The 23,324-nt window shown below is 34.7% G+C and overlaps 1 protein-coding gene across 5 annotated transcripts in view; it reads right to left on the bottom strand.

The window, feature by feature from the left end:
• LOC145684150 (uncharacterized) overlaps positions 1-18,752 on the bottom strand; it is a 183,169-nt gene extending 164,417 nt beyond the window's left edge. The window contains exon 1 of one of the 5 annotated variants that reach the window (XM_081756104.1): positions 17,951-18,752. The gene's annotated coding sequence lies outside the window, so the exon portion shown is untranslated. Of the gene's footprint in view, positions 1-17,400; positions 17,762-17,950 lie in introns of those variants that run through there. The other 4 variants (XM_081756103.1, XM_081756100.1, XM_081756101.1 and 1 more) reach the window with 4 other exon arrangements.
• Between the last annotated feature and the right edge of the window lie 4,572 nt (positions 18,753-23,324).

Here is a 23,324-nt window from a genome sequence, read left to right as displayed (position 1 = left end):
ATGAAAATTATAAGCAAATTAAATCCGTCCAGACTTTATGAAAACCCTGTACATACACAAATGAAAGTGACTCTTAACTTTTGAACCACCACACTGATCTCGATAAAATTTTCAACACAGATGAGCCTTGAGCCTCGGATGGTTTTCGTCATTTCACTTTGAAGGTGCAATGTAGGGGAGGGGGAGATGTATAAAGAAAATAAAAATGAAAGTGACTATCTTCGTGACTTAATATAATAACTCTTGAACCATCCGACCGATCTCGACCAAATTTTCAACATAGATGAGATTCGGACATGGGATGTTTTTTTATTATTTCACTTTGAAGGTGCAACTTGGAGGAAGGAAGGGAGAATATATATTGAAAATGACCGATGTTAGTGTCGAATCCATAGTTTTTGGGGCTGCTGAGATGAACAATGACACTTCCGATGCCGCTTAAATCCAAATTCAGCACTCCAACTTAGGGGAAGCTGTAGATATATAAAAATGATCGAAAATGGCCGACATTAGTGTCGAATCCGTAGTTTTCGGGTTCGCTGAGATGAACAGTGACAATTCCGATGCCGTTTAAATCCGAATTCTGCCACGATTAGTATTCCTAAAGGGGGAGGGTGACATGTGATTGAAAATGGCCGATACTAGTGTCGAATTCATAGTTCCTGGGGTCCCTAAGTTCATTGGTGACAGTTTTGGTATCCTTTATATCCAAAACGAAACATTTTTCCCGTGCGAAGAATGTGTATTCTGCTTGTTTTTCGCATTTTAGATATACTGATGCCACATTCAATTAGATACTTTTACTACCTTTGTTTAGTTGGTTCATTGTTTTGAACTGCGTTCATGTGTTGTTTTTGAACTAGTTTAGCCTAGCCTTGCATGGCTACGAGCATTGCAGTCGATAAAATGTTTGGTAGCAAACTCCGATTGACCACCGCACGCTGCACCTAATTGCATGGCCACACTTAACTTACCTAAATTTGTGCTGAATGCAGAGCTATCTTTCATACCTTCCACGAGTCTAGAAAACGTTTAAGACAAAAGAATTGTCCTGTTTGTCAGATTTATTCTGGAATGAAACGTGGGAGCTCCCAATTGAAGAAACCTTGATGAAACAAGTTTTCACTTATTACAGAGCCATCCATCACGAATTGAAAAAAAGATGAATAAAATTTATATATTTTCCCCCGTATAATCCGAATCAGCAATAAAAAAGGAAGCCGCATTTAAGTTTTCTAAGTTACTCCCATCTCAGCTCCACGGGAGCCATAGGGGCTAATTTTATCACAGATCGATTTCCTTCTCCAGAATAATAACTTTATTTACGTTTTTTCCTCTGATGTTTATTTGTTCAGATCTTTTGCAGTCTCAAGTTAATATATATATATATATATATATATATATATATATATATATATATATATATTGTTTAATGAATTTTCAAATGTACGCAGTTTCTACTCTATCTACAACGACCGTGAATTGAAACAATTTGCACAATCATTGTTCAAGTGATATACTCTATACAAAAGATAACAACGGACATACTTCACGTGATAAGGGAGAAAAACAAGCTCGTTAACACTTATATAAAACCGTGAGAAAAATACCATTTGTCCCTTGCAAAAATAATATAAAAGAGTGGTGAAAATTATTCGACAGCATTCACCTGCTTCAATACAGTGAACTTTGAATCAACATGAAGCTTCCTGTTTTGCTGGCGTTCCTTGCCTTCATCGCAGGAGTATCGACTGAAGATAAAAACCTAGTGTGTTACTACCACGGCAATTGGACTGTAAATCGACCAGAAGGCGCGAACACTGTTCGATGTTGAGAACACTGATCCCTTCTTCTGCACTCATATTATCTATGGCTTCGCTGGACCCAACCAAGGCATCATGAGTGCTCTCGATGCCTGGAACGATCTACCTGGCATCGTGAACTATGGAAAGGGGGCCTACATTCGATTCACAGGATTGAAGAAAACGAACCGTCTTTTGGAAACCTTATTGGCTATCGGCGGGTGGGTCTCCTAAATATTCAAACATGGCAGCAACTCCTGAGAGCCAGAAAGAACTTCAGCACAAATGCTGTGTCATTTCTGAAGAAATATGACTTTGATAGTTTGGACGTTGATGGGAGTATCCGTCAGAAGAGGAGGAAAGAAAGCAGTTCGAATCATGCTCTTTTATTACAAGAATTAAAAACAGCTTTTGCACCAGAAGGTCTTTTATTGACCGGAGCATCTCTGCTAGTAAAGGAATGATTGACGTCGCCTAGGATGTACCAAAAATTTCACAATCCTTAGATTTTATCAACATCATGGCTTACGATTTCCATGGAGCCTTTGATACAGCAACAGACCTTAATTCACCAATGTATGGTAGTCCGGAGGATGTAAGAAACAAGAAATATTAGCGATTCAAACTTCAGTGTTCATTATTAGATCATCAAGGCAGCTCCACCTAGGAATTCCTTTGTGTGGTCGGTATTTCGCCATCGATTACCTCAGCGACAATGGAATTGGAGCTCCTGGATCCAGACCAAGTACAGCTGGACCATACACTAGGGAAGCTAGTTTTCTAGGATACAGCGAGATCTGTGATATGTTGGAAAACGGTGGGAGTACCATTGTGAGGGACGAAAACTACCAAGTTTCGTATGCCTACAAAGGGGATCAATGGATTGGTTACGATGATGCGAAGTCAGTAGAATTAAAACCTAACTAAGTGAATAAGATGAACCTTGGAGATGCTATGGTATGGTCAGTAGATACGTGACTTCAACGGCAACTGTGGAGATAAGAAACCATTGTTACACACCATTAGCAGCATTTTGTTGTAGAAGTTCCTACGCCACCTACGAACACTCCAGATCCTTCAATAACTACTACATCTCCGCCCCCTACACCAGCATCTTCTGAAGTCTGCAAACACAAGGTTTGAATCCTGATCCAAAACACCTGCAGACACTACTATGACTATATTATTCAAGGAGGAGAATGGTAGCAATCCATTACCAATGTGAACAGGAACTGATTTTGAGCCGAAGGTAAGGTCCATACTTGGCCTGCAAATATTCCCAGTTGCAATTCTACGTAAAGCGTCCCACGATTCACTTGATTGTACTGAAAATAAATTCATTATTCTATTCATAAATTAGATGAAATTGTATCGTAAATTGATAAATGAACGAGTTTATTAGTCGATTTCTGAATATTTTATTAATATGGTTTGGGAAACGCGACAAAATGTATCTTTTTTTGCAACACAGAGGTATGAATTTTTTATATATATAACTTCTATACGTGTGTGCGTGAAGAAGAATAGAGAGAGTAAGTTGGATTAAACAGAAAACGAATAAGTTAGAAATAGTAGGGGAGAAAAGCATAATTTTAGATGTAATTAAAAACAGTTAGGACAATGGTTAAGAAGGAACCATACTACGAAGGATGTGCTAAAAGATGTGATGGCACGAAAAAGATGTTACAATTGATAAACAGTATTAAAACAGAGCATTCCTATATGAAGGCCGAAAGATTAACTGAAGACCGTGATGATTGAAAGCAGCAAGTGACTTCCCCATAATGGCAGTATATAATACCTATGATGATAAATATATTACTCAAATGTCAGCGTTGCTAAATTGTACAATAGAAGGAATCAATGCAGAGAAATAAGACTTCCATATATCAAAACAATGATTCTGATATAAAATTACAAGAGATCCGAAATTGGCTATACACCTTGGCTTTAAAAGTAGAGTAATATTTACTTAAATTCGGAAATCGACGTGTACAGTTTCGACCCATTATTCTCTGCCATTGTCCGCCATCTTAAGTCCTGTAGATGTTAACAAATGAGCGTCTCTCTTATGTGCTGCTGCTTCTTTTCTTGATGTAACGTATGCATTTAACTTTAAACTTATGTGGCGACCGCGGTTACTCAGTGGTAAAGCATTTGCCTCTGCTCCGTAGGTCCTTGGTTCGATTCCACACTTCCGCCAAGTAAGCTTTGTGGTGAACAAACACCATGTGTATCGGTTTTCTTGGGATCCTCTTTCCTCTCTATTTCTTCATTCTCTTCATCACTGTCTCATTTAGGCTACACAGCATAATCATGGGACGTCGAACTGAAAGGTTTCATTTCATACTTTTGAACTTCTGTGCTAAATTAAATTATAATTAGTCATATAAGTAATTATTGAATATGTAAGCATTATAATACATTAAAACTAAAATTTCTTTGATATTTTAACGTTAACACGTTATGTGTGTGGCCGCTCAACTACTGGAAATTCTTATGTTGTAATCCTTTTTCTTTGTTGCTAGGTCAAGCTGCAGACAAAAGATTTTGAAGGATCAGCTAATCTTGACAGAAATTTTAAATTTTGTATTTTTAGTCCTGCGAATCTGTGAAGAATTTGAAGCTTAAAATATATAAAACGATAACTATGCCTGTTGTGCCGTACGGTTTCAGAACAGGTCGCTTACAGTTGAGGGAAGAACACAGTTTGGGAGTATTTGACAATAAAATTCTAAGATGAATACCTGGACCTACGAGTGATGGGAATGACGGAAACTTCATAACGAGGAACAACATAATTTACATCGTTTACTTAACATTATTAGGTCAATAAGTCTAGCAGCTTCAGATGGGTAGGACCTGTAGCTAGTATGGAAGAAACGCTTCCAAAATTTTAACTGGAAGCCCAATCGGGAAAACACATTAAGACTTAGGAGCAGATGGGAAGACAATGTTTCGACAGATTTCGCAGGAATAGGAATACGAAGTAGAAAATGAATCCAGTTAGTTAAGGACAGAAGTCAATGGAGCACTTCTGTGAAGCGGTCGGCACTGAACATTCGAGTTTCATACGCCACAGAGTTAGTTAGCTCTGAAATATATATAGGAACACAAAATAGCTGTGGAAGTGAAAATTATGAAGAACTGTTATATGTAGCTTAATTCGGTAAAGGTGTTTATATATATATATATATATATATATATATATATATATATATATATATATATATATATGTTGTATGTCGCATCACTCGCCTAAGCAACCTTTATCCAAGTTTAAAATTGGATTTTTCTGACTTGTAAAAAGTTTTGAAGACATTTCTTCAGCAATGGATCAAACATCTACCCCTTTAATTTGTGGTTAATTGAGTTCAAGAGTGTAAGATGTGTTTATAGAGTGATTCGATCTTTATATAAGCAACTTAACCTGGTGAATAATCAAACAGAATAAGTAGTCAAAACCGTACAAGAAAATTCGTACAGACGCAATCAATAAAATAAGTGTTTCACTTATCTCTTTAAGAATATGATGTTATCTTGTTTAACTGCAAGGAATAACTGTGTAACCGAACTTATCCTCTTAATTCTTTCGGATGTCTCAATCCAACCTTATCAATTCCTGAAAATATTCACTTTCTTATTTGGGTTGCCTAACTTCAAAATTGTAGGCAAAAAGAACCATATTGCTTTGAACAAAGAAGGAGCTACAGTAGCTCAGTAGAAGAACGCTTACTTTTGGTGTGAGGGGTCCCTACGTCGATCCCAGAAACCACAGTAGCTTAGTGGAAGAGCGCTCACTTCTGGTGTAAGGGGTGCCTGCACTGTTAAAAATACTTTCTTAAATCTGATAAGCCGTTTCTCATCTGTGCACCGAGAACATCATTTCTTAGAAACAAGAGTTTGAAAGTCTCATTAATGAGAAATGAGAAAAGTAGAGGAGGTTGTGTAAAGCGGAACGAGACACCAGACCGTTGCTTTCTTTATAAATGAGAATTGCTAAATCCCATTTCTAAGAAGATATTGTCTCGGTGCACAGATAAGAAACGGTTTCTCAAATTTAAGAAATTATTTTTAACAGTGTGCATCGATCGAAGGAGTCGCGGTAGCTCAGTGGAAGACCACTTACTTTTGCTGTGAGGGGTCCCGGCATCGATCCCAGAAGCCACGGTAGCTCAGTGGAAGAGCGCTTACTTCTAGTGTGAGAGGTCCCTGCGTTGATCTCAGGCCATGTGAGTTTGCAGTGTACAAATTCGTGCCCATGGGTTTTCGCGAGGTTCTCCTGCTCCAACTAGCATTCCCACTCGGTCAATTCTTTCAAATTCATTAACTTTCATTGTCCACTCGTTTTCGTTACTCTAAAGAGCATAATCTGAGGCATAGAACTAGAAATTCATATGAACAAAGGAACAGATACGGAAGCACGAAAGCCATATATCTATTTTCTTATAATATTAAAAATACGTTTATGTCATGTTCTCAGTTGACGTATATGAATGGCACTCAGTAAAACAGACAATAATTGCTATAGTTATCTTAGAATTATTTTTATGTTCTTGATTAAGAAGCTCGCCGACAAAATAAAATGCACCATTTAGTAGAATTTTCTTGCTACTGCCTTAAACTTATTAACATCTTGATTCAAACATGAAAATGAAAGCAAGTCTAACATCCCACGATTATGCCCTTTGCGCTAAGGAATAAAGCAAATGAATGATGATGAAAGAATTTGTGGAATGAGAAAGTGGGAGGAAACGAGAAAACACATGGGCACGATACTGTCCACAAGCTTACTTGGCTGGGGATTGAACTGGGACCCCACGCACCAGAGGTAAGCGCTGTACCACCAAACCACCATGCCCCTCAACATCTTTATTCATTTAATGGTTTGTGGCAATTGAACCATTTAATGGATGTCCAAGTGTCCTATATTTTTTCAGTTTACATCAAGGAACATGTGCATTGCCTTTAGCTCTTACATTATGATTATGTTAAAACGGTTCTTAAAAATTATTGTTATTGAGCCATTAAACAAGGCGAAGCTACGTTGCAATTATTTCATTTATTTTTATCTGGTTGTCCTGACAACGACCCACAAAAATCATATTATTTAAAAACTATGACAACATATGAATATCTTCTTTATATCGATATTATATCTAACTAACTTCTTTTTCTTCTTCAAATAACATAGTTTAGTACATATATAAAAATACTTTACGACCAAATTTACAAAATTTACAAGTGATAACAATGTACAAATATACAACGTACCGTTGTAATGTACATTTACATTTTTGTATATTTCTTGGTTTTGTTTTACGTACATTACACATTCGTCTATTATATAAAGCGATAGTAAAATTACTACATTTAATTTTCCAAATAATGGTTTGCAGTTATTTTAATTATTTCGTGAGATACTTCTGATAATTTTCTATTGTACTTTGAATATTTTACCTGTTCTTGTAATATTAACCGTTCTATATGAGATTCCATACTCGCATAATATAATGTTTTAATTTCTCATTTGACCAATTAAATAGCAATATGGAAAGTGCATTATGAATTTTTACACAGTTGATTTATGTTATTATCAAACTTGAAATTCTGATCTAGTACAGTATTATACTTAAACTTGACTATGTTGTGCTTGTATGATCTTATTTCCTAGGCTTATGTTTACTTCATTCAGTCTGTTGTCATTCGGTGGTTGGAAAATTACATATATTGTCTCTGATTCATTTAGCACAAGTCTATTTTGCTCAAACCACTTTTGGAGATCCAGTTTTGTTGTAATATCTTCATACCATTTCGAGTTATTAGTATGGACTATAACTCGATTCATACTAATCATATATAGAAGAAACTCAAAAAAAAAAAAAAAAAAAATGAAAAAATGAAATTTTTGAGTTTTACGTCCCACGATTATGCCGATTAGACTAAAGAAGACGGTGATGATGAGAAATGACTGAAAATGGTGAAATGAAGAGTGAGAGGAAACAGGAGAACCCCGAGGAAAACTACGCACACGGTGTTTGTCCACCACAAAGTTCACTTGGCACGAGCTGGGATCGAACCAGGGACCCCAAGCACAAGAGGTCAACGCTCTACCACTGAGCCACCGCGGCCCAGAAACTCCAAAAAACTGAGAAGATCATTTATATGAGTATATAGTAAGAAGAGCAATGGCTCTAGTATACTTCCTTGCGGCATTCCCATGTTTCACATCTGGCATAGTCCACCTCAATTCAGGCAGGGGATTATCTTGATAGTTCCGTCAGATGTTAATATTCAGGACAAAGAAACCCGTATTTTTTCGCTTTGTTCAAAAAAAAAAAAAAAAAACGCTCGAATATAGCCCGCCAGAGATGGCGCCTCGGGTGCCACTTCTCACGTCCGATTTTCGACAATATATTAAAACGCTCTGTCTCTGGAACGGTTCAAGATATTTTGTTGCTTTCTGTTTTATTTGAAAGACATTACTTTACTGATTAAAATGATTCTCCGTTTGGAAATGTGTGTCCAAGTTTCCCCAAAATTTTTCTTTTAACTGTTGACCAGTATCATACAGTACTACATTCCCCAAGGTGGAAAACTTCCGCTTTATTTTATTTTTTCATTTTTTTTAAGTTTAACAGGTTTTATAAATAATGCTCGTGTTTTAACTTTCGTAGTTAATGTCTTGATTGCAAGTTTTTTTCTTTTTCCTCAGAAACTCCAATCCTATAAATTCTGAGAATCGCACAGTTATTTCTAAAGATAATACTACATATCCTGAAAAGGAGAACACGCCTCTTTGGGTCTGGAATCTTTCATAATAGTTTTGCTTAAAAAACCTCAGACCAATGTACCAAATGTGATCGAATAAAAACGATAAATTGAAGTTGGGACTGGTGAAACGTTTTTATTCTTCTGGAACAATGAAGGATTCCGGAATAATTTGCTGTGATTTCACTGCTGCCAACACGAAAAACTTTAGCGATAGAATCATACTGACATCTCAACAGTCATAATAGGTATACATCGTGGGTCGAAATTTACAAATATCACTCTCATATTCTGTAAGTGTTTTGTGGAATTTGGCGTCCCTTTTAAGAGTAATTTGGGGTGTTGATTGTATTTTTTAATTCTTCATGTTCCACCTAATTCGGGACAGAGTGCTTTTCTCTCAGAAAAGATGAAAAGAGTTATTTACTACAGTTACAAACATGCATATAAGAAAGCAATTCTCTAAAATGTGGCTGTTGCCTCTATTCGGAGAGCAATGGACGATGAATGACACAAGTCAATTTGTGTTTATGTATAGAAGTGTTTTTATTTATACAGTAAAAACTGTCTTCAACGAACTCCTTATTAAACGGAAACATTTCACGGTACCATAAATTGAATAATTCCCTTCATTAAACGAAAACTGTTGCGCGGACAACAGAGCTCAAAATAGGCTTTTAAACGGAAAATTTCACATTTCAGAATGCAGCGTTTAGAAAATGTTAAGACCCCTGTGGGAGGTTAGGTAAATACACTACGTTGTCTGCGAAAAGGGTTTCCTTCTTTTGTCTTACACATTTAGCCTTTAGTCGACCAAGCCCGTTCCACCATGTGATGCCTTGATGGCATAAGACGCAATTATCATAGAGTTATTTTCAAATGCCAGTAACTCATTCTTTATTTTCAAATGCCAGTATTCTAAAAACACAAACACAATGAGTTGGAAGAAGAATGTAGGCTAAAAATTTATCAGGAAGCTGTCCAAAGTTTGAGACAAGCAGAAAATTGAATTACGGCGATATGACTACATACACAGTGTGGTTTCTCACACTAAAGGAGATGTGCATAAAGAACTTTCTTTGACTAATGCGAAAAAATAATGAAAACATGTTTACAATATTTCTATTTATTAATTCATAGCAGAAATAAATATACGTTAATTGAATAAAGTACACACAGCATGTTATTTCATCTCAATATATCCATGAAAATAGTTTTATTTTTTTTTAAGCATAGGTCTACCTTCATCAAAAGGAAACCTTTCTTTAATGGCGACTTTTGCGAGTCTCGTTCGATTCCGCTTGAGAGAAATTTTACTGTATAACTAAATAGTCTGTGTCGACTAGTACATTACTATAACTAGGTATTACAATCTCAACTCCAGCTGACAAAAAAAAAAAAAAAAAAAAAAAAAAAAAAAAAAAAAAAAAAGATGGAAATAAGACTGTCAGCTTTAGCTACTTGATTTAATAGGATGTATATTCAATACTTATTTAAAAAGTATCTAAAAATTATCTAAAAGTGCATATTTCGACAAAAAGTTATTGCATTCTTCAGGATACATCTTTTGCAGAAAACTAACATTGGCTGTAAAACTACATCTTCTAGCTTATCTTCCTCCTAAGAGCATTATCTTTCTTACTTCTAATATTCCTCCATAAAATGTCCCTTGTACTTAAATACTCTTTACACGAGAACTAACCAGTCTTATGTAGATGATGAATAATAATAATTAAACATTGCTTTCCAGTCTCATCTGTTTTATTTCAATTCCCTGTAGTTATATAATTTTGGTAAGTTTTTTTATAATGAATATTGTTCGATTTACCTACGCTCAAAAGAAAGTCTATTGACAAATTTTTAAATAATGTAGCTCTTCTTGCAGTTTATTCTTTCTTTCTTGCGATAGGGTGAGTTTCGTAACATTATCTCGAATCAGTTGTCATTAGCGTTTAGCGGGATTATAGTTGCAATTCATTAAAGATACACTAGATTCGGGGGGGAAATCATCTCTTTTTAAAGAACGAAGTTTATTCCTATGTTTTTTTGTCTGAGAAATTTTAGGTTTTTTTGAGCGGGATTACAGTTGTTATTCATTAAAGATGTAAAGGTTCGGGAGAAAAAAAGCATCCTTTTTCCCTATGAATTTATATATATATATATATATATATATATATATATATATTATAGATATATATTATCTTTAATGAAGTAATAACACTACACTCCATCTTTCTTTTCTTATTATAACACAAAATAGCAAAATGAAATTTCGTGAATTTTTCTTTACCAAACCATAAAATTTCCTAATATTCTCAAGAGTGAATTTGGGTGCGAATTAGACCGAATTTTCATGCATGAGATAGAAGAATGCTTTACTTGTGATTTATTAGCGTCTAAAGCCGACCATTGACATTTTTGGTGGTGCATTTTGACGTTTTATAGAGCAATATTTTCCCGTCTGTGCTTATATTTGTGCAGATAAATAAAATTCGTGACCCAAAAGCTAAATTTCGTGGTTTTTTCAAGACTTTCATGACCGTTTTCTGATTTCGTGACTTTTCATGACTTTCGTGACCGATATACACCCTGATTTACTTCCTGCATCCTAAAGAGAAATATATATATATATATATATATATATATATATATATATATATATATATATATATATATATATGAAGTTTAATAATCAAAGACTCACTCGCTAGGGAAGAAAAACGACAAATCGGTGGACGCAATTTTCTTTCTCCTCCAGTTCGAGTGATCCGTTCCTAGAACTATTGCACAGTAATGTTTTATATGGAAAATATTTTAGTGAAAATACAGGCTGCCTACTGGAGTTGACTTGGATATTTCCAGTATTCCCAGTGTCCTACTAAAACAAAATTCTAGTACTACGGCGAACTAATAATAATAATAAATAAATAAAAAAAGCAAGTGTCATATACAACTCATGCTCGGAGCTTGGATATTCAACAGCCTGTAAAATACGTTGAAAAATCAGTCTTTTTCAATATTTTAATAGAAAGAATGCACAGAAACTAATGGGTTAAAAACGAAAAAAACAGAGGAATAAGTGATTTCTGGACGTTATCTGCCCAGAATGCCTGTCGTAATCTATACTTCCTTTTTCTTTTATCCGGTCTCTATTCACCTCTCATAGCCAACCCTTTCCTCACTTGGTTCACCGTACTACATATATTTCTTTATTATTATTATTATTATTATTATTATTATTATTATTATTATTATTATTATTATTATTATTATATTCATAATAATAATAATAATAATAATAATAATTGAACATTCGTAAAAACTAGCACGTAAACACTGTTAAGTAGAAGACCAATTAATAACAAATATCAAAGAATAACATGTCTAACATTCACGCGTACACATTAAGATGTGCTACTGTCTTGAGAATTTACAAACATTAAATGAATACAAACTGCATATAAAATCAGTCTTAAAAGACATTTCATAAGCGCTTCTATTAATAAACACTATTCATTTTTTTCCCTCGATCTAGCTAGTTTTTAAGAGTTTGGCCAGTTAGCCTTATCACCTCGTACACCCGGATAATAGGGATGAAATCTTGAAGATGTAAAAAGGAACTTTTACATTTCTTCAGTATTATACAATAATTTCCAGCTGGAGCACTAAAACAATAATGCCAAACGGTTTCGACAGGGTCTGTTATGTTGCCCAACGGCTTTGGAATTTCTCCTGTAAACTTACTTCACATCTCCTAACGACACAATGCCATTCTTCAATATCACCGGTACTGCACAGACGAAGAATGTAGATTCACAGAGAGAATTGCATGTTGTAAAATTATCCTTCCTGACTGCTTAAAATTACTTTAGTTTTGAAAGTAAAAATGATATTAAAGTGACATTCTTTAACAGCACAGGCTATATTCCTAAATATAGTGATTATAACGTTCAAAGTACCGGAAAAAAGAAGTACGAATCTCGTTTCGTTTATTTATTTATTTTATTTTTAACATTATTATTATTATTATTATTGTGGCTTTCGGAGTCTGATCATATATCGGTTTCGAGTCGTACTTCTCCTGTTCTTATGTATAACAAATAAACCAAAGAATGTTAATTTTCCCTTACAGAACTCATTAAAGACTTTGTAGCTTCACTATATACTCTTATTCCACCACTACCATTAGAATGGCTTCCCCCAGAAAACTAATGGCTACAGCATCCACCTTCGGAACAGAGTCCCGAGTTCCATTGCCGGTGGGAGAGCATTCAAACGCATTATCGTGGTTCGGACACCTTAAAACTTTTAACCTCGGTCCTTAAACGTGTAATATATACCGGTACTAGTTTCCTGCTAGCTGAATCCTTCGTCCCCAGACCAGGTTTATTAAAAAAAAAACCCTGGGCCCATATGGGTTTTTTCGTTTTTTTTTTTTTCGAAATATTTCGATGTCTTTGGGGTAAAAGTGTTAAAATATTGTTTATATGTCAAGATTGCCATTGTTACAACTTACAACAATTTTCTATTCACTCCTGTTTTGAAAAAATGACCGCCATTTTGAAATTTTACATTAGAACATCAAGAAAATATATACAGTAAATTTACAATGTCTCGTGCTTTTACTCTCAAAATTTCAACTTAAAAGTCAAAAAAATTACACTCTGTAGCGTAGATACACGATATTTTGAAAAACGGCCACCATTTTGAAATTTTACGGTAGATCGGCGCCAAAATATATATACAACTAATTTAAAGTGTCTCCTGATTCTACTCTGATAATTTCAACTTAAAAGACCGAAAATTGCGCTTTGTAGCGTGGATACCCGCTATTTTGAAAGAAATGGCCACGGATTTGAAATTTTACGTTGCCATGCCGCCAAAATCTGTACAGAAAATTCAGTGTGCACACTGTACACTGAAAATTTAAACTTAAAAGAGAGAAAGCTGTAACCTATAGTGTGTGTGGTACAGGCAGACAAGCGAACAAAAATGTAAATTGAGTCATCAAAGGAGCCTCAGTGACATTCGCCAAATACGAATATCACATATGAGGCGTATAGTTTCTAAATCCGCCATCTCCAATTTTCAAAAAAATTAGATGAAGTAGATTTACTGGTATTCCTTTCCATGCCCGACATGATGAGAGAGATTTTTATCATTTGGTAGTTATAATGAATGTCCAGAAAGCAGGAAAGTCTTTCTAAAAAGAAAATTTCATCTCACATAATCTCTGAGTTATCAGTTTTTCCTGTTTTTCTCGAAACATTTCATGAAGGAGATGGCGGATTTAGAAACTATACGCCTCATATATTAATTTAAAACAAAGATATAATTCATGCTTTATAAAATAAATGTTTCAAAATGTCTTATATGAAATAACTATTTTCCAGCGTAAAATAAATGGTTTTATTGTTGAAGTTCACGTCCGATGCTTTGTGCGTTCAATTATGGGAATTTCCTGAGCACTTGTCGCAAGACGGTTCTTTCCCGAAAATTAATTTAAAACAATGAACTAGGGTATAATTCATATTTTATAAAGTAAATGTTTCAAAATGTCTTTAAATATCTTCCAGCGTAAAATAAATAGTTTTATTGTCTATGTATTCATTTCGATACTTTGTGTATTTAATTGCGGGAATTTCCTGAGCAATTCTTTCACGATGGGGTTTTCCCGAAAATGCAGCTTTCTTTACAGTACATCGAAACTTCCACTAGTATGGAAGTTTGAATTCAGTACTTGAAATAGTAAGCGTTACGTAGTCTTCGGAACTCCGCACATTAAGCTTTTAAATTTGACAAGAATTTTTACGCTATTGCTGGTGTTGATTCTACAGAATGTTTATTTGAAGAGTAGCAACAAATGACTGAACTAAATTGTTGTTGTTGTAAAACCTAATTTTACTTAAGAATATACTTGTGTTACCATCAAAGGTAAGAAACAATACTAATACATTTACATATTTACTGGTAGTACCGACCCCTATGGCCTTAAACCCGTCAAACGTATGAGAGAGAACATCCCTCGGCGTCGCAGAGAATACTATTCACGGAAAGTGTTTTCTAAAATATAAAATTGCATATTGTACTTCAAATAAGCATAATCCATACATTACTTTCTTTTATAATTATCTCAATTATACAGTTAAGTTTTTTATTCATTCAGTGCATTCAGAACTTTAAAAGGTCTTACGTTGAATATTGATCAATATTTTAACGTGAAAACATCTAATTCGACCAAGAAAAGTCCAAAATCTGATAAAAGTCACTTTCAATGTGATCACCTTAGCTACACCAATAATATATTAACAAAAACCAATTAGGTCCAGCCCGAAAAAAACCCGGCAGGTTTTTTCGGGCTGGGTCCACTTGGGTAAACACTGCCCCAGACCGCCGCATTTGCCAGGTCTACGGTCACGCACTTCTCATATATCCTACACCTATGGAATTTCACGAGATGGCCACCTTATTTTAACAATTCCAACCCCGTTTTCTCTCTCTCTCTCTCTCACTTTCTTCTCTTCTAAGGGAAATATCAAAACACGCTGAAAAGAACCTTTAATTATTTTAAATAAAAATTTCAAATAACACATTTCATGTTTCTAACACCAATTGCTTTCGAGATATGACCAATCATATTTTAACAACTGCAACCCCCAACCAATTTTCTACCCACATTTTTTCTTCCTTTCTAGTAAAGATATCAAGAAATGATTAAAGACGTCTTTAATTATTTTAAATGAAAGATCAAATAACAAATTTTATGACAACCTTGACGAATTTCGATATATAGCCATCCAATAACAATTATAACCCCGATAACCATTGTAACCTCGTTTTTTCTTTCCTTCTAAAGCAAATATCAAATAATGGTGAAAGAATTGTCTATTTATTTTAAATTTTGGAGTCCAAGCAGCAAATTTCATGACTCCAACCTCCAGTGATTTCGAGATTGAAAATTTTAAGATAACTGCCATCCCTTTTTCCTCCCCTTCCCTGTCGAAATCCCAAAAATCCTTCCTTAATGGACCTTAATTATAAATCCTATGCCCTGTCCAAATTCCAACTTTCTAGCTCCAGCAGTTTGTCCTGGGCGTTGATCAATCAGTTCTTTTATCTAGAGAGAGAGAGATAATTGAAATGTAAATACGTATCTGACGCAAAGACAAATATTTATTTTTTTTAAATAAAATTCTTCCCTCCCCTCAAGTGTACGCATGCGCCTATGGTGTAAATGGCCTGGGTTCTACTCTCGATGGAAGAGCACCAAAGAAGGAAATATAACTTTACAATCATTCACTTTCATTAATCACGTATCTACGTTAATCCTAAAGGTTAAAACGTGAAATGTTAGAAGTCATTAGATAGTCTTTCTCTGTAATGTATTCCTATATTTTATCGTTCAGGTTAAGTTTACGTATACTACACTAGGTATTGTTTAAAAATCATTCTTTTACTAATTTTCTTTCTATTGTTCTCCAAAATATTTGGACTGGGTGACATAACAATATCCCACTTAGGATAAAAATGAAATCTTTCAGTTCCATGTTACATGATTATGCCATCCAGGCAACGGGAGAGAAGGTTCTAGAACACAGGTCCCCCTATATAGATTAGTAGCTAGATTGGATCCTTTCTGTACCATAGTTGTAACATTTAATTTATATAGTATTGCCGAGCGAGCGTTAGCGAGTGAAGGCGGGTTAGAATCTCCGCATGACACATTGTTTTCCGTTATTACAGTTAAATGGGAAGGAAGGACCTGTGTTCTAAAACCTTGCCGATAAAGTTCAATGAGAATGTGGAAGAAAACGGGAGTACCGCGAGAAAGCACATGCACCAAACGGTAAGGACTACTAAGACGCCGTGTCCTCTCCCCTTAGCATAGATAAAGTGCGAAGATTCTAGAACACAGGTCTCCCCATATTGGATAGTAGCTAGGCTGGTTCCTTTCTGTACCAAAGTTCAACACTTAATCACATAGAACTGTCGAGCGAGCGTCAGCAAGTGAAGGCGAGTTAGAGCTCCGCATGACACATTACAGCTAAATGGGAAGGGGGGACCTGTGTTCTAAAACCTTGCCGATAAAGTTCAAAGGGACCATCAAAAATATTTGTGGAAAAGTTTTAATTCTTTGACGATTTGCGTATAAATAGTGCTTCTGGACATATGCCATAAAAACTAGTGCAAAAGTTGCGAACCATCCAAATGCTGTGTCTACTAAAAGGCACGAATGATACCTAACAGAAGAACTGATGGGCCCGCTAGTAAGGGGCATGCGTTTCAGCTTCGGTAGGTTTGCGCGTAAGCGTGGGGGAGTGAGAAAACACTGTTCTTCGACTGTAATGACTTTACACTAGTATCCCTATACTTGTAAACATAGAACACGGCTTGTGTATAGCCCGCTCCCCCCAGTTCTTTGTCACCGGAACTGGAAGAATCACTACTACTACTTATATCGAGAACAGAACCCAACCAACCCCTGCGGGGCTTCTAACCCGTTCCTACTACTACTACTACTATTGCTACTAACTACCACTACTACTACTACTATTACTACTACTGCTACTGCTACTACTACTACTACTACTTATACTAAAACTTCCTTACCACAAGATTTACATCTTAAATCTTTATAACATGCGATTCCGATTCATTATGAACTAGTATGAATCGTTAGAATCACTATGATTCGTTAAAAATCACTGGGGGGAGCGGGCTATACTCAATCCTAGAACACAACTGTATTAAGTTCCAGAAATTTGTCTTTCTATGAAGTGTTTAATTTTATCTGTAAATTTTGCAAAACGTTGTTACTTAATTTTACCTGCACTGATTTGATACGCCTTGGCACCATGTAATTCCCGAGTATACATTTCTTTAAATATAATGTGCATTTTTGCCTGAATATTTTCCATGCAGAACTCTCTTCGAATTTCTTTATGCCCATTGGCGTTACCTGTTCACGTTATAACCATAGCATGTAAACAATAGCAGAAGACAGTGGTAGCGGAAGGGTTCTTCCGTGGGAACAAATTGTAGCTCCCCAGTTTGTAATTATTTTTATATTGTTCGTTCCTTGCGGTTTATATTTCGTCCCTACCCAATATTTAAAACCCATGGGATGCAGGTCTACTTGGATTATATTACGCAAGGCTTAAATCCCAGCTAGAATAATGCAAGTCTGGTACATCTGATTTCGAATGTCTCATGAATGGCCACGCAAAGTATTGAACGCATCTGACATGATTTATTACCATTGTTCGCAATTTCCTTAAAAACGGAATTATGAATATAATCTCACATTTAAACATGCAATTTGTAGAGTTTATAATCTTTCGTATTAACCAATATGATGTAAAACTAATAATACTTACATTTAAAATGCTTTTACATTAGTCGCCACTCCACAGAAAACCAGCACCAGTGTTACCAGTACGTACTGCTTACTGATATACATTTCTTTCTGCTGCTTCGACAATGCTGAAAAATGTATTCCGATATAACTCTACACAGCATATAAATTATACAAGGTTTACGAATGAAACACCCACAGTTGTAAAAAGTCATCCTACATTAGATTTGTATTTTTCTGCACAACACTAACATTGAATTGCATTTAATGGTATTTATTATGTCATTGTTAGTGCAATGATTTAGAAGTTCAATTATGCATACCTCAGGAACCCCGAAGACTGCACAATATTTCAAACACTAATATACAGATCAAAGTGTACCATCAAGCCCATTTGATCCTAATCGGATGAGTTCGAGTGCATGGATTTTTATTTTGGAATACGTGACAAAATTTGACCGTCCATAACTCGGGAACCATAAACCTTTACAACATAGTTTTTCAAACGGTTTTATACTAGGCGATGTTCTACCACTATGTTAAGTTTGACCCCAATTGAATGAGTTTGATGTATGTGTTTTTTGCTTTCAAAAATATGACGCAAAATTCGACCGCTCACACTTTGAGAACCGTAAGCCACAACACAATACTCCATACGCACATGTAGCTGTTTAAGGTCTACCATCATGACAAATTTGATCCCGATCGGATTATTTTACATGTGTGGGTTTCTATTTTTGAAAATATAAGTCGCAAAATTGGACCGCCCCTTACTCGGGAATTATAAGCTCGCATAACATAGTGTTTTACATGATTTTGTGGTAGGTGAGCTTCTACAACTATGCCATGTTTGATTCCGATTAGATAAGTTTGATAATGAGATTTTGCTTTCGATAATATGACTCGAAATTTGATCGTCCATAACTTGGGAACCGTAAGCCACTGTGGTACCAGGTCCCAACTAGAAATGTTGCTACTGTGCCGACAAAATTCCGTCACTCTCCGTTAACCTTGCTGAAATTCTGCTGTTTTCCGCTACATTATAAAATTGAACTTTGATGTTAAAAACAACACTTTTAACAAAACTTCAAAAATATTTCCTATGTCCCCATCGTTAATAAAACCCGGGACTCTTTGATTACAATTCGACGAGCTTATCAGGACATTATAAGACTATTTCTTAGTAATCATAGATATCAGAACATTTTAAGATTGGCCCTCATTAATCATGAGAGATGGTGAAATTCTAGAATTTTTTCCTAACATTTTAAAATTTCTATGACAGGAAATATTTATTAAAATTTTTATGACGAAAAATATTTATTACATTTAATCTAAGTACAGTCTTTGATTTTTATTAGATATACCTCATAAATCTAGCACATCTAAAGACACTTCTTAAACATGGCTACGAACCTGTCATCAATACACTTGTCAGCATATAATCTTATTTTAAGAAGCACATTTCTTGAAAACAAACATCAGTACTTTTTCCTCAAATACATGTGCACTTTTGGAAAACTATTTTATGAAGTTAAATGTAAATAATACAGGTCTACAAATATGATGATTTCCATACAGGCACGTATCCAGGCAGAAGCGGAGTTTGGAGGTGGCCAATTAGGCGACCGCCCCAGGCCCCACGCTTACAGGAGCCCCGCGTTTTGAGAATGGTTCGTCCAAGAAGTAGATACAAAAGTACATCGCAATTTTTACCAGTACGCTGGCCCCGGGGGTCATTTATTGGCACTAGCCCAGCGCGCACCTAACGTCGCCTCTGTATTGAGGAATTTTATTGCGAATGATCTCAAAGTTCTTTTCTAATTAGAGTCTAAATTGAACCTGAATATAAATTGTATATTAACTCTGTAAAATCCTCATGAAGTTATATCAAATTTATATAGAAGTTGGAATTCGGGTTATCACTCGTCCTCGTATCCCCACCCATGCGTACGTACCTGTTTGCATAGTGCCTCCCATTACTTCAAAATCTTAACATTTTGCTTAAATAATTTATGGTTTAAATTAAGAAACTCGAAAGAACTTCTAGATGGCTTCTTGTAGATGCTGGTCACCAGTTACATTAACAAAAGATGCAAGTTATAGTTCAATTCGAATCCCACTTTAAATGAAGTCAGCAGCAGCAGGAGCAGGCATGAACACTTGGGCATTTCTCTTCTTCTCCCACACACAGCGTTCTCGAAAACAGGACAACCCTGTTTATTGAAATTTGTGTACTTTAACTCTACAAAACTATGATAAGCATTTTAGAAAAGAAGAAATGTTTTCTAACCTAATTTGTCCACTTCTTTCAAGCTATGGGGAAAACTGGAAGTTTTAGGATAGGTTTTTAAAAGTCGCTACATTTTCCGTATTTTTCATTCGTCGCCGCTTTGTCACCAGGGCAACGATAAGTCGCTACGCGTAGCGGAATTCCACTACGGTTGGCAACACTGGAAGCCCTCACATCATTATAATTGAAACGTTTATATAGCTTGTTAAGGCCTACCATCATTGCAAATTTGTTCCCAATCAGATCATTTACACATACCTAAGTTTAGGTCCATGTATCATTTAGCCTCGCTGCTGAAAGGGACGCTAACCTTAAAATCAAATCAAAATTTCACTGTACTAACTTTGGAACCATAAGCCTGCACAACATAATATATCACATAATACGCTGGTGAAGTAAACGTCATTTCCGCTTCCTGTTCAGCTAGCTGGTTACAAACAAACCAGCTTTAAGCGGGTTATATGAAGAAGTTTACGTGCTACTCGTCTATGAAAATGATTTGTTTCGTTTTCGGATATAACCATAACAGTTTAAGAGGTACATGCATTTTTTTTTTTTCAAGAATGAAATTACAAATATTGTACTATATAACGTATTAAAGAGAAACAAAAACAAAGCCACACTGTACAACAAGCGATATAATGATTAATTACTTATTGGGCGAGCAGATATATCTCAATCTTTTCGAAGAACACTTTCTCTCCTTGAATATTCTGCCACAAAGAAATTTTTAAAAAACATATTACCAAAGCTCTCTTGCTCTACCTTTTTTTTATTTGTTTGTTTGTGACATTTGGCTATTTTCACTGTTTAATATACTGTATATTAATACTCAGAACACTGTAAAATCCTTTCCTAGTAAACTCATAATTGAATCACACCTTTAAGGCTGTTGCTACCTCTTCGCTGAGTCGAGTTTTCCCCTATCTAATAACATTGGAACTTTTTTCGTGTTTTTCTCAGCAAGCAATGAACAAATCCTTACAAAAATTTGCATGGAGTCAGGTCGATAATAAAGAATTCGTTATATGAGCTTATAATTTTACTAAAAGCCTCCAATTAAGTTATCCATTCCCCCCTTTTTTTCATGTGAAGATTTGCAACAACGCATTGACGACACTGCGTTCTCTCTTCTAGCAGGTTGCGGCGAGTAACTGAGGGTTACTTTGAAGTTTCAACATTGTCCACAGCTGTGAGGGGACCCTTTTCAACAATGACATATTTATGGCATTTCAGTGAGAAGGCGTTGGAGTACGTTTTCTTTGCTGAAAGCAGAAAAAAATAAACACAGCGAGAACAGATCCATTCTTCTTTACATTAGCTTTTCCCCCCGTCAAGTATAGACAGTTATAAGTAATTAGAAGCGAACTGTCTCTATTGAATAAAGATACTTTTAATGTATACGAAAGCGAATGTCACTTTATCACTATTATTATTATTATTATTATTATTATTATTATTATTATTATTATTATTATTATTATTATTATTATTATTATTATTATTATTATTATTATTATTATTACATTTTTCAAAACATGAAGAGACATACCTTTCTTGACTCCAGTGCCCATTTTATCTATATATGAGGTATTTATAATAAACTTCTATACTGCTAAAAGAAAAGCTACTTTTATAGTGACGTATTATTTATATTTTATTTATTATATTTCAATTTAAAATAAAGTGTATCGTTTGTAACAACGAATAGTGCTCAAAACAGCACCTATTACCAGTCAACTATAGATTTATATCAAACATAATAATGGACAACAACACCAATATATTGTATACATTTAGACCCTATTGGATCAAAAGATGCAATCTATTTCACACAAAAATTTACTTGTAGGCCTTATATCTCGAGAACTACATATAGCGTACCCAAACTATGACTTAACTTAGTATGATGTGCTTATTGCGTAAAAAATACAAAAACTCGATTTAAGGACCGTTTAAAAATTTTGTGGGCCCTGATCCACAAAATTCAATATATTACATTCAATCAAAAATTTTCTTGTACGCCCCATATTTTGACAATTACAAAGTGTGTGGCCAAACCAAAACTAACAATTTACTCAGCATGATGTGCTTATTCCGTAAAAAAAAAAAAAAAAAAAAAAAAAAGATTCAGCTGCCATTCAAAAAATTTGTGGGCCCTGATCCAAAAAAATCAATATATATTTCACCCATTCAAACATTTTCTTGTACGTCCCATATTTTGAGAACTACATATAGTATAGCCAAACCAAAAAGTAACAACTTAACCCGCATGATGTGCTTATTCCGTAAAAAATACGAAAACTCGATTTAGGACCCATTCAAAAATTTTGTGAACCCTGATCCAAAAAATTCAATATATTTCATACAATCAAACATTTTCTTGTAGCCTTATATCTGGAGAACTACAGGTAGTGTAGCCAAACCCAAACTAACAATTTACTCAGTATGATGTGCTAATTCCGTAGAAAATGCGAAAACTCGATTTAGGAACCGTTGCTAACTTTTGTGGCCCCTGATCCAAAAACTAATTATTTGGCAAGATCGAAATCTTTTTATGCATTTTTGGATCATTTTTAAAATTCTTAGCCAAGATCGCTATCTTTTGATCCATTTTTTGGATTATTCCTAAAATTCTTTTTTTTTACTTATTTATATATAAGGTGATACAAAGAAAATTTAGGGAATCAATTGATCTGATTGAAGATTTGTTTAAATCTATTTTATAGAATCTTTTAGATTTGTTAACTATATTCCTGTTAACTGCAGATTTTTTTAAAAAAAGATCTCTTTTTAATCTACATTTGTATTCTTTCTTTACTCACTCATGAAGTATATCTATAACTTTTGTCAATTTTTAAAGTTGCTTCTGAGATAAGTTTCGAGAGTTGTCCGCAAAATTTCGTTAACATCTTATTTGAACTAACGTAACACTGTAATCTCACTTTAATTTACCATAGTATATTTTCTTTCTTTCTTTCTTTTCTTTTCTTTTCTTTCTTTCTTTTTTTTTTTTTTTTTTTGCGTGAAAGTAACATTTGAAACCGAATTATTTCTTTAAAATTTATACGTGAAATGAAAATTGTTTTTTAAAAAAACTATG

This window comes from Thermobia domestica, chromosome 4 (genome assembly GCF_964235325.1).
Source record: "Thermobia domestica chromosome 4, izTheDome1.hap1.1, whole genome shotgun sequence".
NCBI lineage: Eukaryota > Metazoa > Arthropoda > Insecta > Zygentoma > Lepismatidae > Thermobia > Thermobia domestica.
The sequence above is the reverse complement of the archived record's forward strand: the minus strand, read 5'-3'. Positions and strand labels throughout refer to the sequence as shown.